The sequence below is a fragment of the Diplotaxodon limnothrissa genome, linkage group LG10 (genome assembly GCF_057381915.1).
Source record: "Diplotaxodon limnothrissa isolate DT_005_m linkage group LG10, D_limnothrissa_male_GT1.1, whole genome shotgun sequence".
Classification (NCBI taxonomy): domain Eukaryota; kingdom Metazoa; phylum Chordata; class Actinopteri; order Cichliformes; family Cichlidae; genus Diplotaxodon; species Diplotaxodon limnothrissa.
In genome coordinates this window covers 31,282,863-31,295,700 of record NC_140605.1, presented here as the reverse complement: position 1 = coordinate 31,295,700, position 12,838 = coordinate 31,282,863, and the positions used below count along the sequence as shown (strand labels likewise).

Genomic DNA, 12,838 nt, shown 5'->3' with positions numbered 1-12,838 from the left:
CTTTTTTGCATTACACAGCTTTCAATCTACAAAACTGAATTCACACTAAAAAAAACACAGTTATTCTCTGAATGATTTTTAAAGCCGATAAGCATGTCCACCAGTTTTTTGTTGTACTTCAATAGGCACGCTTGGTGTTTCCAACAAAGGCTGACAATAACTCTGGAAAAAAGAAGCCCTCAATAAACATGTAAAAATGGTGGAAATAAAATGTCTCAAGCTGCCGTTATGTTGCAAATGTAGTCCACATGAAACATCTTTAAATGGATATTACTACACTAGAAACACAATTCTTGTCTCATAGCTTAAACAGACCTTGACAGCTCACATATATGGCATTAGAATAGCAGAGGAACTCGAAATAATTAAATGACTGAAATCTATATTTATCTCATGCAGACTGTGAATGAAAGACAAAAAACGAAGGACAAGTGGAAAAACGAATAAAAATAATAAAAGAAAAGGACAAAACCAGAAAAAGAAATTCCAGAAAAAACAGATCACAGAAAGAGAAGAGACACGAGACTCCTAACAAAGCCAAGCTTTCTGATGCAGCAGCTCACATGACAAACTCCCAGAAGCTTTATGACCTTCAGTTAAACCTAAAGTCTTTCCCTACTATTAGAGCCTTTTATTGTTTACTCCACAGGACTCTGGGCGTCAGCTCTACACAAAGCAGCCAGACAGTGACACAAGCCACCAGCCTACAAAACCTGCTGGCGAACAAATGGTGAACTCCTCAGGCCTGTCAGACCGCAGTGGCATTAAGTTACCGGACACCCTCAAGAGCCAGCTACCAACACTTTTATACACAAATACAGTTATTCTATAGAAGTCTGGCAGATATTAAACCACATAATACAGTTACATTAAGTCCCACTCACAGTGGCCTAGACACTGGTCAGCGAGCCCCTCACAACCGCAGGTTACTGAGGAAAATAATTATTCCCCAACCAGTTGGCGTGTTACTGGAGGTTGCTGGCGGTTGCTGGCTAGCAACCAATGACTGCTTTGGTCACTAGTTTGCATGGAAGATCTCAACTTGTGTAAAAACATTTACAACACAGAAAGCAGTATTGAAACTGTGGTGAGTCCACCACAAATTGGAAATTGAGACCTGCCTTCAAAATAAAAGCTGTACCTTACTCATGCACATAATGCTTTAAAAAGTCTAGCTTTTACTTTGAAGGCAACAGCCTGTCTCAATTTCTAGTTTGTGGTTTTATTACTGCTCGGTGGTCAGCTGATGAGTCTTCGCAGAACATTTCACAGCAATTCGCTATTGACCATAACAATACCAAGGATGTTTCTACTACACCACCCCCTTTACGACCAATTTTACCTAATGTCAGCCAGAAACCCCCAGCAGCCACTTGCCAATTGGTCGGGTGGCTGGAGCTTGCTGGGTTCACTAACTGGTCTGTTGTGTTCAGTGTGATTGAGGTTTTATGGCTGATTTAGACTTCTGCTGTGAATCTTTGTGGAGCCTACAGCAGGGGTGGGGAACTCCAGGCCTCGAGGGCCAGTGTCCTGCAGGTTCTAGATATCACCCTGGGTCAGCACACCTGAACCAAATGATTAGTTCATTACCAGGCCTCTGGAGAACTTTAAGACATGTCGAAGAGGTAAATCATTTAAATCAGCTGTGATTGGATCATGGTCAAATCTAAAACCTGCAGACACAAGCCCTTGAGGCCTGGAGTTTCCCACCCCTGGCCTACAACATAACCTATGCAACATGCATCATGTGCATAATGTGTTAATTCCCACAACAGTCTTTCATGTTCCAGTGTTTTACAAGCATCACCAGCCATGACAGAAACTAATAAAATTCAGGGACTCTTTCCCTTCTCCCTTCTCCATCCCCGCTATTTATTGTTGCAGTCAGCTGTTTTTAGAGGCAAACATGTGTGTCTGTTTTGTACATTGCTTCACTCCCATTCTGATTGATGTCAGCATATCTCCTTGCAGGAACTTGCTAAAATCTATGAGACCTTATCTCACCTTATCAATTTGTTGTTCTACCCAAAAATGGGATAGAAGGAAACAGAGTTGTAGATGACAATGAAATGAATGGCGTAACTGACCTTGTGACATAAAAAAAAACCCCTAAAAACCAAGGGATCCATTGATGTTATAAAATCAGAAATCCCCTCAGTACTTCTGAAATTTCAGACATTACTACATCTACTCTTAACGTGGCTGAATTATCTGCATGATGATCACTGGAATTTCTTTACACTGAAGAATTTTTTCCCAGGGAGAACTTTGTCCTAATACATATTTAAATCAGTACTAATGACAACAACATTTTGTCTCATTTCATCAGTATTTTCAACACCACAAACTTCACCTTCCACTGTAGTCTTAGCGAGCCGAACAAGCGAGCGAGTAACAGACAGAAATGTAGTCAATCAATAAAACAGCAGGTCTCCCAACCAGCTTAATCTCATCTCTAACTCAAGTGTTGATGTTGGGATGAAGCAACAACGACCCAAGTCTGAGAAATCCCGACCAACAGAGGAGGAGGAGGAGGGAAAACATAAAACACGAGTAAAGAAACCAACAAGACTTTCCAAATCCCAAGTGAAGCCTTTTAAGTTTTATTAGACGTACAGCTAACTGAATCACACATACTGTATGAGCCAACAGTCCAGCCCATCCCTTCAGATCCGTGCATGCGTGTGCGCTAAAATATTCTTCTTGCACAGCACAAGGCTATTAAAGACTGAAATCTAGAATACTTTTAATTAATTTAAGCCTTACTTGTCGGAGACAACTAACCATGTAAAGAGTTAATTTTTTTAAATTGATTAACAGGTAGTTTGAGATAAAATAATTAATCTTACTGTGTACCGTTCTGTTTATTTTAGCCTTTGTGTACAGCACTTTATGACTGCCTTGCTATGAAAAATGCTTGATAAAGAAACTTTACATTTTCAAGCCTTTTCATTGCAAGTAATTAAGCATTATAACAATAAACACTTTTAAATAGACTTTTTTCAACTTGTGTTATATTAACATCACAATTTCAAATTCAAACCATTAATTACTTCAGTACTTGCACAGAATCAATTTATTGCATTAAATTGGATTTTTATTTCAAAACTCTCTGCAAACCTGAATGGGCGACAGGTAGGGCTGGGCCATATTATACCGTTCACGGTAATACCGGTATAATGTTAGGCAACGATAGGAAAATGAAATATCGCGATAGAATGGGAGTAAAACGCGCATGCGCAGTGCCTTTGTTTTCATACGCACATGGCCGATTGTTGAGGAACCAGAATTGGTTTGTAAAAATGGTGCAACTTCCGTGATGTGGAACTGGTTTGGTGTTTGTCCGTCAGATACACAACAAAGCACATTTTTTTGCAGAACATGCAAGCGGCCGTTGTTATTCTCGTATTTGTCGGACTAAGATGCTCTTAAATCTGGGAGTAATCTGGGTCCTAAACTCCGTATATTTGACTTCAGGTCAAACAACACTGCAGCATCACTGAGAGTTGAAAACTGTCTAAATTCTTTCATCTTTAATAAAACGATCAGCATTGCTGCTTTACCAGGTGTAACTATGAAGTTTAACTTCCAGGCATCCATGAAAACAAAATGTATTACATTTAACGGAGTTAGAAGTTAGCAGGAAGCTAGCAGAAGTTAGCTCGCTAGTTTCGCTAGTTACCTAAGCATGATATTGCATGTTCTGACTGAGAGATTTCTGAAAAAATTCAAACGTACAGCTCTGCTATCACTTCCAACATAAATGAAGACAGGAAACTAAACAGCAGTGACGTTTGTAGGGTTACTGAAGTTGGGCTAGCTGGTTGATGTCCTACGTGATCGCTAGCGACACAGCTATGTTAGCATAACATAAACAGTGAAGCTGGAGGACGAACACTAACACTTTTCCACTTATAAAAGTTAACGTGAAGGTTCTTCATGGTTAGAGACAAATGCAATCGCATGGCAGGATGCTGTAAACGGACCAAACTTCAGTCAGGAGAACAACTGAGATAATCCATCCACAATACGAGGTTAGTCATTAATATACTGCAACAACATGGGAATAGAGCAGCTGCCAGAGAATTCAACATTAATGAATCAATGGTACAGAAGTGGAGGAAGCAAGAAGAATGAGTTTAATAAAGTTTGATTTATCTGACTGCTTTGTTTCGCTTAATGTGCCTTATAATCCCGTGCACCTTATGGTCCGAAAAATGCATACTGCACACTGCAGTTTAATGTTGCAAAGCACCTCTTTTTAACTTCAGTGGATATTATACATGGTTATGCTCAGGATATGTCAGCCCATTTCTACTGGAAATGCCTTTGGGTTAAACTTTCAGCAAGGAATTTGCATTTGCACTGTTACATTTTTATAAAGCTTTAATGTACATAAAAACCAGCTTCTTGTTTAAGTGAAAATAAATGGAAGGTTGTCTTTTTGCGCTAGTAATGTTGTGGAGTTGTATTTTGTCTCGCATCAATTATATCGTCAGTTATATCGTTATCGCAAATTTTCAAATATATATCGTGATAAATATTTTTGGCCATATCGCCCTGCTCTAGCGACAGGTACATCAAAAGTACCCACTGTGTATGTGTACATAACATCTGAACAATACCCTATAATCAATATAACCCAGTAGTTTTTAGTGGCTTTTTTCAAAATAAAAGCTTCTAATCAAACAGACATACTTACCACGAAGCTGTTTAAGTTTCAGTTTTTTGTTTTTGTTTTTTTAATTCAAACATCCTAACACTCATGTATAAACTTTACTTTTACTTTTCACAGTTTACATACATTTGTATATCTACACACATTATGTTTGGCAGCTTTAAGAAAATTAATTGTTTAAGTGTTTTACAATTGTTTTTATTTTCTTTGTTGCATGCAGTCAAACATTCAATTCTGCATTAAAAACACAAAAATTGAAAAACAGTTGCTTTTGTTCGCTACGTCCAGTGACTACTCCAGGAAATGCTGTGTCCCAGGTTAGCAGTTTGTTTAGAGTGAACAGAAGGGTAAGCGGAAAGCTAAGACGTTGCCAGAATCATAAGATGTACAAGCATGACAGATTAGCACATTTAGGCAGACTGAGTTAAACTGTCATTTCAATGTATAGTCAACACAGATGGCTACTGGGCCGGCCAAGCTGTTCCAAGGAACCCAGCTCGTTCGAGTGCGTCTGTGTCTGTGTAAATAAGCTTGCAAGTACTTTTTTTTACCACTAACGGTACCCACAGCTTATTTACAGACACTTTACAATATTTCCATCTACTGCCCACTTTTACTCCGATGTTTGCGACAGACACTCCAGGTAAAGATGAAACCAAACAGAAGACCAGGTGTGCGTTATCCACAAACAGCTGCCAATTATGTTTGTAATAATATTTTTGCCCAGCCTGGCCGGCCATTTATTTTGATTAATTTGGTGATAAACTCCACAGGAAGTTGGTTTTTTTTGGGGGGAGGTTTTATCTTTCATGGAAAACAAAATTTACAGGGGTTTCTTGTTTTTTTTTTGTTTTGTTTTTTTACATGCTGCTAAACATTTCTTTTCCAACATTAGTTTCACGTCCCTGAACACAACTGTTCATCTCTCCCATCTCATACGTAGTGATTTGTGGCCATGAATTCAAAATTTGTATTTTCCGCTTCTGAAAGTTGGAAAAAGTGACACATTTTGGGGTGTCTCGATGCATGCTCACTCATCCAGGTAAGTAAATCCCAAAAGGTTGATTCCCATTTTCAGTGGGAGAAACGTGAGAATTTGCATATTAATGATCAAGGAACTGACCTCCCAGCCCATTGTTCATTCAGTGGTGCTAGTTTAGTCATTGTGCAATGTACTATTTATAAGGCTGGGGAAACCTGCAGTCAGCTGAGACCGAAGAAGTCACATGGATGAGTGACGAAAGCTTTCTCCCACTGAAAACGCTACGTCCAGATGAACAGAATCAACTTTTGGGACACATTTTGGGGTTGTCTGTGGAGCAAATGATTTTGCACAACCAGAGGCAGAAGTTCAAGTCCTACATGTCACAGATTTGTCACATCATGTTACCTGATTAGGTTAAACTACACATGGTTTGGGTTCAAATGCAGTGATTAAGCTCTGAGAAGGTAACACATCTTTACTTTTAGGGCATACATGTTAGAGATACAATAGATTTCCATGAACACAAACAATATCAAAATCGTTAATCATTAATTATTTGACATTTTTCTATAAGTTTAGGTGACAGAGTAATGTCAAACAACATCATCGACACTAGTTCCTGCTTATGAGGTCTAATTATTATGTAGCGCTACCAGCAGAAGACTAAAGAGCATCATGGTGAACAGAATCAGTAGGCTGTATCCTCCCATCATTGGTAAATTTCTGACAGAATCCCCTCAAATATCCACTGACATTATTTTTTCCCAACACTGGTGGGAAAAGGGGGTATGTGTTTTTCCAAGTCTTAGAATAAATCTGGTGTCTGAAATTATCACTTAATTAGTTTATTAGAGGAAAAAACACGAGTTCTTCTCGGCCTCTCCTTTGCGCTTTTTTGTTTTCTTAATTTGCACCATCAGTCTGGCAGAATTCACATTTCAAGACTTCATTTTGAATCCCAACAAATTAAATAGTGATTTTTTTTTCAGAAGCATTTCTGGCATTTATCTAATAATTTAATCCACGAATATTGAATGGAAGAAATGACTAATGATTAAAATTGATATGGATAATCCTGATGACTACAGTGAGATTAAGAAATAGGCTGCCGTTGTTCAAATCCAGAGCGAAATGCAATTGAGACCCTAATGGCTAAAACACTGAATTTCATTCTCATCCATTACACTTGTTAGTCAGTGAGTGAGAGCAAGAGAGCTGCCAGAAATTCTATTCATTTCAGTGTCACCTCCAGATGGTGTAAATGTGTAGACTGTAGTAGTGAAAATATGGAGGAGGAGGAGGCCTGTAATAGACAGAGCCACAGTCTGCCTCTTATTCATGTACTGCAGCAGTCTGTGCATCTTGTAACAAGCTCAAATAGTCCATCACGACTTGAACTGGATCCCAGTTTAGTCATAGCCGATTGTTACAGATCTGACAAACAATGAACCAGAGTAACACTCCAGATTTGAGTACTCATCTCGACTTTAAGAAGAGGCACGCACGTCCGCTGGAGGCTTCCATTCATATACCCGACTCTGCTGACGGATTCCAGCCTACATCTGAGAATGTAATCATACGATGAGCTACGTGTGATAGCGAAGCATTTAGCGCAGGGTTGAATCATTTCAAGGTCATAAAGTAAGTAGGATGGCTCTACCCAGTATGAACGCTGCTTCATATCAGGCTTGAATTTTGGTAACATGACAGGAGAATCAGCTTTCTCTGCTCTTCACTGCCTTCGCCATACAAACAGCACTGTGTCTCTAAAAATAGCCCTAAAGCCCTGGAGCAGGGCAGCCTGAACAAGGCCACCCAGCAAACAGAGAGAGAGAGAAAAAAAAAGAGAGACCACTAACAACTTGACTTCCCACTGCACCACTCAGCTGAATCCAGGGCAGGAAAATCCACCTCTAGATGCTGCTGGAATGCATGTCAATAATGAAAACCCAGTGTGGACGAATGAGTGTCAGGACCACAGGAACAAATGCAGCCATGGGCACGCATATGCGCCAAAAACACCATCCACTCTTCTGGGAAGGGTTTTCCCAAACCTTGGGAAGTGGGACTTCCTCCCACTCAACCACAAGAACACGCAGAAGGGAAGGTTGTCCCGAAAAAGAAAAGGGTCTTCCTCAAAGTATTCACATAAGTTATCTGTAAAACACCATTTTTGATGTAACACTGAAGGGACCCTAAGCTTTCTTTCCTATTATATAGTGCCACAGAGGATACTCGTATCAAACATGACCAAAATTTCATATGATGAGGTCATTGCTCAAGTAATTCCCATGAACCAAAGGCTACTTCTGGATCTGTAAAAAGCCAGCAGCTATTCACAATATGGTCATCTTATGCTCAGAAGCTCCACCCACCTCATGTTCAAAACCTTCCGTTTATGACAGGCAACCAATCAGAAGAAAGCTGGAATTCTAAAACAGCATATGCACGAAAGGTCAGGATGATTTTGAACTGTAACTCATGCAACGCTACGCTAACAGAGTCATAGAATAAAAGGGTAAAAAATGGTTTTTACTGAAAGGTTTTTCTTTCAGTAGAGTGAAGGGCCTGAGCATAAAACTGTGGACCCAGTCTGCTCCAACAGAAAGCTCAAATTGAAGGTTGCAACATATGTAAACGTGGGAATAAAACCAGCCTAATTAAATAATTACATTACATACCTGTCCCTAGCCTAACTGATCATACGTGGGAGTCTATTCATTGTTTCATGTTCTGCCACACAACATCTTGTCTTCTTTTCTCAGAAACTGTGTCCCAACCTCTACTCTTTTCCTCCAATTCTCCATCTATCTGAGCACATACTACCATAAGGGTACAGTATTTAGCCGAAATGTGTTCTGTTCAGACATTTATGGCCGGTATTTATATATTCTTTTAGATTTTTATTTCACTGAGCGTAATAAATGGCTGAAAAAATGTGGAAAATATACATCTTCTTACCTCACACCGAAGAGAAGCACAGGTCTGACATTTGCCTCACTTCTACTCTCTTGACTAGTGGCTTCCTATTAATTCTCAATGATTCAGTGGCTGAATGACCGGACCACACTACCACCTGCCAGCAGTGACCCTTTTGATGGCTCTAATGCACCCACTCCATTCCTCACATCATGTCTTCATACCTCATTCTCATTTATCTCTCCTTTCTCTCCCACATGAACAGCCAGCTAGGCAGCTAACCAGCTTTAACTTAGCTTAGAGAGTTAGAGTTGGTTAATTATGTCACTCGTAAGCACACATACGAACCTTTATTTCAGAACAAGTTGGGATACTGTGTCAACAAATGATTTAAACTCTATATTTAATTGAAAACAGCACTAAAACAACATATCAAAGGCTGACAATATGACATTTTACTGTAAGGACGCGGGTATGTTGACCACTGTGTTGCATCACCTCTTTTAAGAGCACTTTGTAAGGGTTTGTGGAATTGCTGTAGGTCTGAACACAAAATCTTTCCCCTTCTTTCTGCTTCTAAACAAGTCAAGGGCTCCTTTGTTCTATTTTTCATTTCATTATGGAGCAAAGGTTTTCAGTCGATGGCAAGGCTGAATTGCACCTAAGATGAGTTTAACACTTGTACTTTTTTGTTCATTCTGATTATTATCGGCCCACGAAATGGTTGTCATCACAACCATTTGCACCTATGACCAATGTAGAATTCCCAGTTAACCTAACAATCATGTCCTTGGATCGTGAGAAGAAGTGCCCAGAATGGTCACCGGAGAGCTGGTTGATTTGAATCCACTGTGCAGCCCAAGTACATGTTTAAAATTTTATTAATCATGGTCCCACAGTCATTTATTATTTTACTAATTATTACCACTTAAGCATATTTACATTTTTGGAGGTATTTATATGTCACAAGCTTAAGACAATGTTTAAAAGAAGGACTGCCAGTCTTTTCCTCAGAGTGAGGAATGCTGCATATCCTAATGCAGCGGTCCCCAACCTTTTTTGCACCACGGACCAGTTTAATGTCAGACAATATTTTCACGGACCGGCCTTTAAGGTGTCACAGATAAATACAACAAAATAAAATGATACGACCAAGACAAAAACTGTGATATTTTGTAAATATAATAATAAACGCAGATTCACTGTGTAATTGTGTAACTTAATCAGCAGCGTCCTCCTGAAATGCGCCAACAACACTAAGAGTAACATCCTCCTCTCTGCCCCTTAATGCTCTCTGGTCGCTATTGTAACGTGTAAATATTTCTTTCAAAATAAGATACACAACTACAACACGGGAAAAGACCCAGGGAAGTTAATGATAAAAACAATGAAAACCATACATTTCACACCCGAGCCTCAACTCTCGCGGCCTGGTACCAAACGACACACGGGCTGGTACCAGTCCGTGGCCCGGGGGCTGGGGACCGCTGTCATAATGTAACGCTGATAAAATATCAGTACTTTGCATCAGCAGATGCTAAAAGCCAAAAAGTTTGAAAAAACTTCTAAATTTTAAATGACTTCCAAATAAATGTATTCTGTTCTTTATTTATTGTAAAATCTTACATGACAGCAGTTTAGACAGATTTCTGAAAAAAGAAAAGAAAAGGAAACGTTGACATCGGTTCACAAAGGTGAAGAGAAGAAACTTCCTGCCAGCAGAGTGTCACCCATCCTTTATGCTTGTCTCTGTCGGTTGCTTTCAGTGTAGGAGATTGAGGAACTGAAGCTTATTGTACAGCAGCACGCTGTAAATTACTCTGAGAGCTTTGCATAAAATGGAAAATGGAAAAGCGCAGTGATCCGGTGAGCTCAGATACCTAGCCGCCACCTGGAAAACACTTACAGGATGCTTATTAGAGCGCCCTTAGCTCAGCCAGTGAAGCATGAGACTCCTAATCTCCAGGTCACAGGTGCCTTTAAATTTCAAATGCACCCCTGGATACTTCTACATCATTACAAAGAATTGATTTATGACACCCAACGCATGCCAAGTTCCTCTGGTCAGGTGTATTTTTAGTGAACCGACTTTGCCTTAAACTATTATCTCAACCACCTCGACTTCAGCTAGGGTTTTTCAAGACTGCCTTAAAAAGTACACCTGTGTCACATTTACTGCTGCCAAAAAAACGTTTTCTGTTAATGGAAACAATGGTGCAATGAACACCTCATTGCAAACCACAGGTGGCAGAGACTCAAGCAACAACTCCTCTTCCAATAGCTCTCCAAACATTAAAACTGATGGTTTGATGGAGCAAAAATGACTCTATGGCCCGATAATGGCTGATTGAATCACTGCAGTGTACACATCACTGCTCAAGTATTTCTAACCGCTGACATTTTGTTTTTAACCCACAATTCTGCAAAGTCACCCAAGTCACACACCTTTGGAAAAAACCTGCAAAAACTTTTCCATGACATGGCATGCCAATTCATGTGAAGCGAGGTGGATTATGACGTATATGAGCGGGTGGAATGAACAAAAGTACTGACAATAACGCGAACAATTTTTCTCTTTGATAAAGAAACAAACCAAGCCCGTTTTGCAGACACGTTGATGTTTTGAAATCCGTGAAACATTGTCAAACTTCATGCTGCTGCTAATCAAAAGAAAACCTTCAGTTGCAATCCATTTAGAACTAATCATTGCAATCAGGGAACTGGCTCATTGAGAAAAAGTAAAATACATAAAAAGCTTGAAAAGAGGTGCAGAAGAAGCTCAGCAGAGACTAAAGCTCAATTAAATTAAATTCTATTTCTATAGCGCCAAATCACAACACTCACCTCAAGGCACTTTATATTGTAACGATCATGCAAAAACAGAGAAAAAAAACCCAACAATGAGAGAACCCCAATGAGCAAACACTTGGCGACAATGGGAAGGAAAAACTCCCTTTTAACAGGAATAAGCATTCAGCAGAACCAGAAGACAAAAACAGGATGTCTGCCTCCCCAATCCAAACTGGGAACTGGTTCCACAGAAGACTGGTCTGAAAGCTGAAGACTCTGCCTCCCATTCTACTTTCAAATATTCTAGGAACCACAAGTAAGAAGTGTGAGAGCGAAGTGCTCTATTGGGGTGATGCGGTATTTTGAGGTCTTTAAGTTAAGATTATTCTAGAGAAATTCCTCTACATATTCTTAAATGTGGTCCAATTTAACCTCCTAGGACCTGGCGTCCACATATGTGGACATCACATTTTGGGTTATTTAGACCAAAATACTCAATTTTGCTCTACATGGGCCTGATATCCACTTACGAGGACATTATACTGCTACTGTTCTATCAAAATTTTAAACGAATATCCTCATATGTGGCTCTTATTTTTCTTAAAAACAAAAATAAGGTAAAAAAAAATCTGGTAATTCTTTGTTTTTACATTCATCGGGCCCCAATATGCCCAAATATCAAAGAGAAATTAAAAATGTATGCTGTGGAAGAGTTCGGGTCTTAGGAGGTTAAAGGGAATCGCCACCCAGAGCAATTGGCACTCTTAATTTGCAAAAGCCGTGTTTTTATCGAGGCGTAATGGTTTTTATCATTTGGTTGAACAGCAAATGCAAACTTTTGTGAATCCTGCTAAAGAAGATGACTGTGTTGCAAAGAATGATGCAACGTCTTGCATTTATAAAGTTTTTGTTTAGAAGTCTCAAGTATCCAAAAAACAATAAGCCTGTGTTTAATGCATTCCTGTTCAACAACAACACTAATCAAGGGGCAAAAACTACACGCAGGTTATTCGTTTTTCCGTACTGATGGAGCAAACTACCACATACACAATGAGCCAAAACCTGCAAAACCACAAGCACGGCTGATAATTTCAAAAAAGTAAAACAAAACAAACTAACTAAAAAAACATATCAACTTTCATCGACACAATTTAGATACAAAACAGCAGCATTTCAATCCTCATTTCTGAAACACAGATAACCTGAAAAGTCAGCGTGACCAGAAATCTTGGCAAACTGCTGTTTGAGAGCATTTGAAGGGTGAGGTGACAAGCTGGCAGCAACCGGCTGATTCTGGTCCCTCCAATCATCTTTGTCACCCTGACAACTCAGTAGAAATGTGTCTCATACTCAGTGCTAAGCAACAAATATTTTAGGCAAAGACTTTAGATTTTCAGGTTATACCATCAGGGCTCTGTCAGTACAAATTTATTCTGCTGGATTTCAGCACAAGTTGGTCTAGATCT

General features: G+C 39.4%; 1 protein-coding gene across 3 annotated transcripts in view; it reads right to left on the bottom strand.

The window, feature by feature from the left end:
- Positions 1–12,838, bottom strand: part of klf8 (Kruppel like factor 8) — an 81,474-nt gene that overhangs the window by 60,714 nt on the left and 7,922 nt on the right. The window lies entirely within an intron of this gene.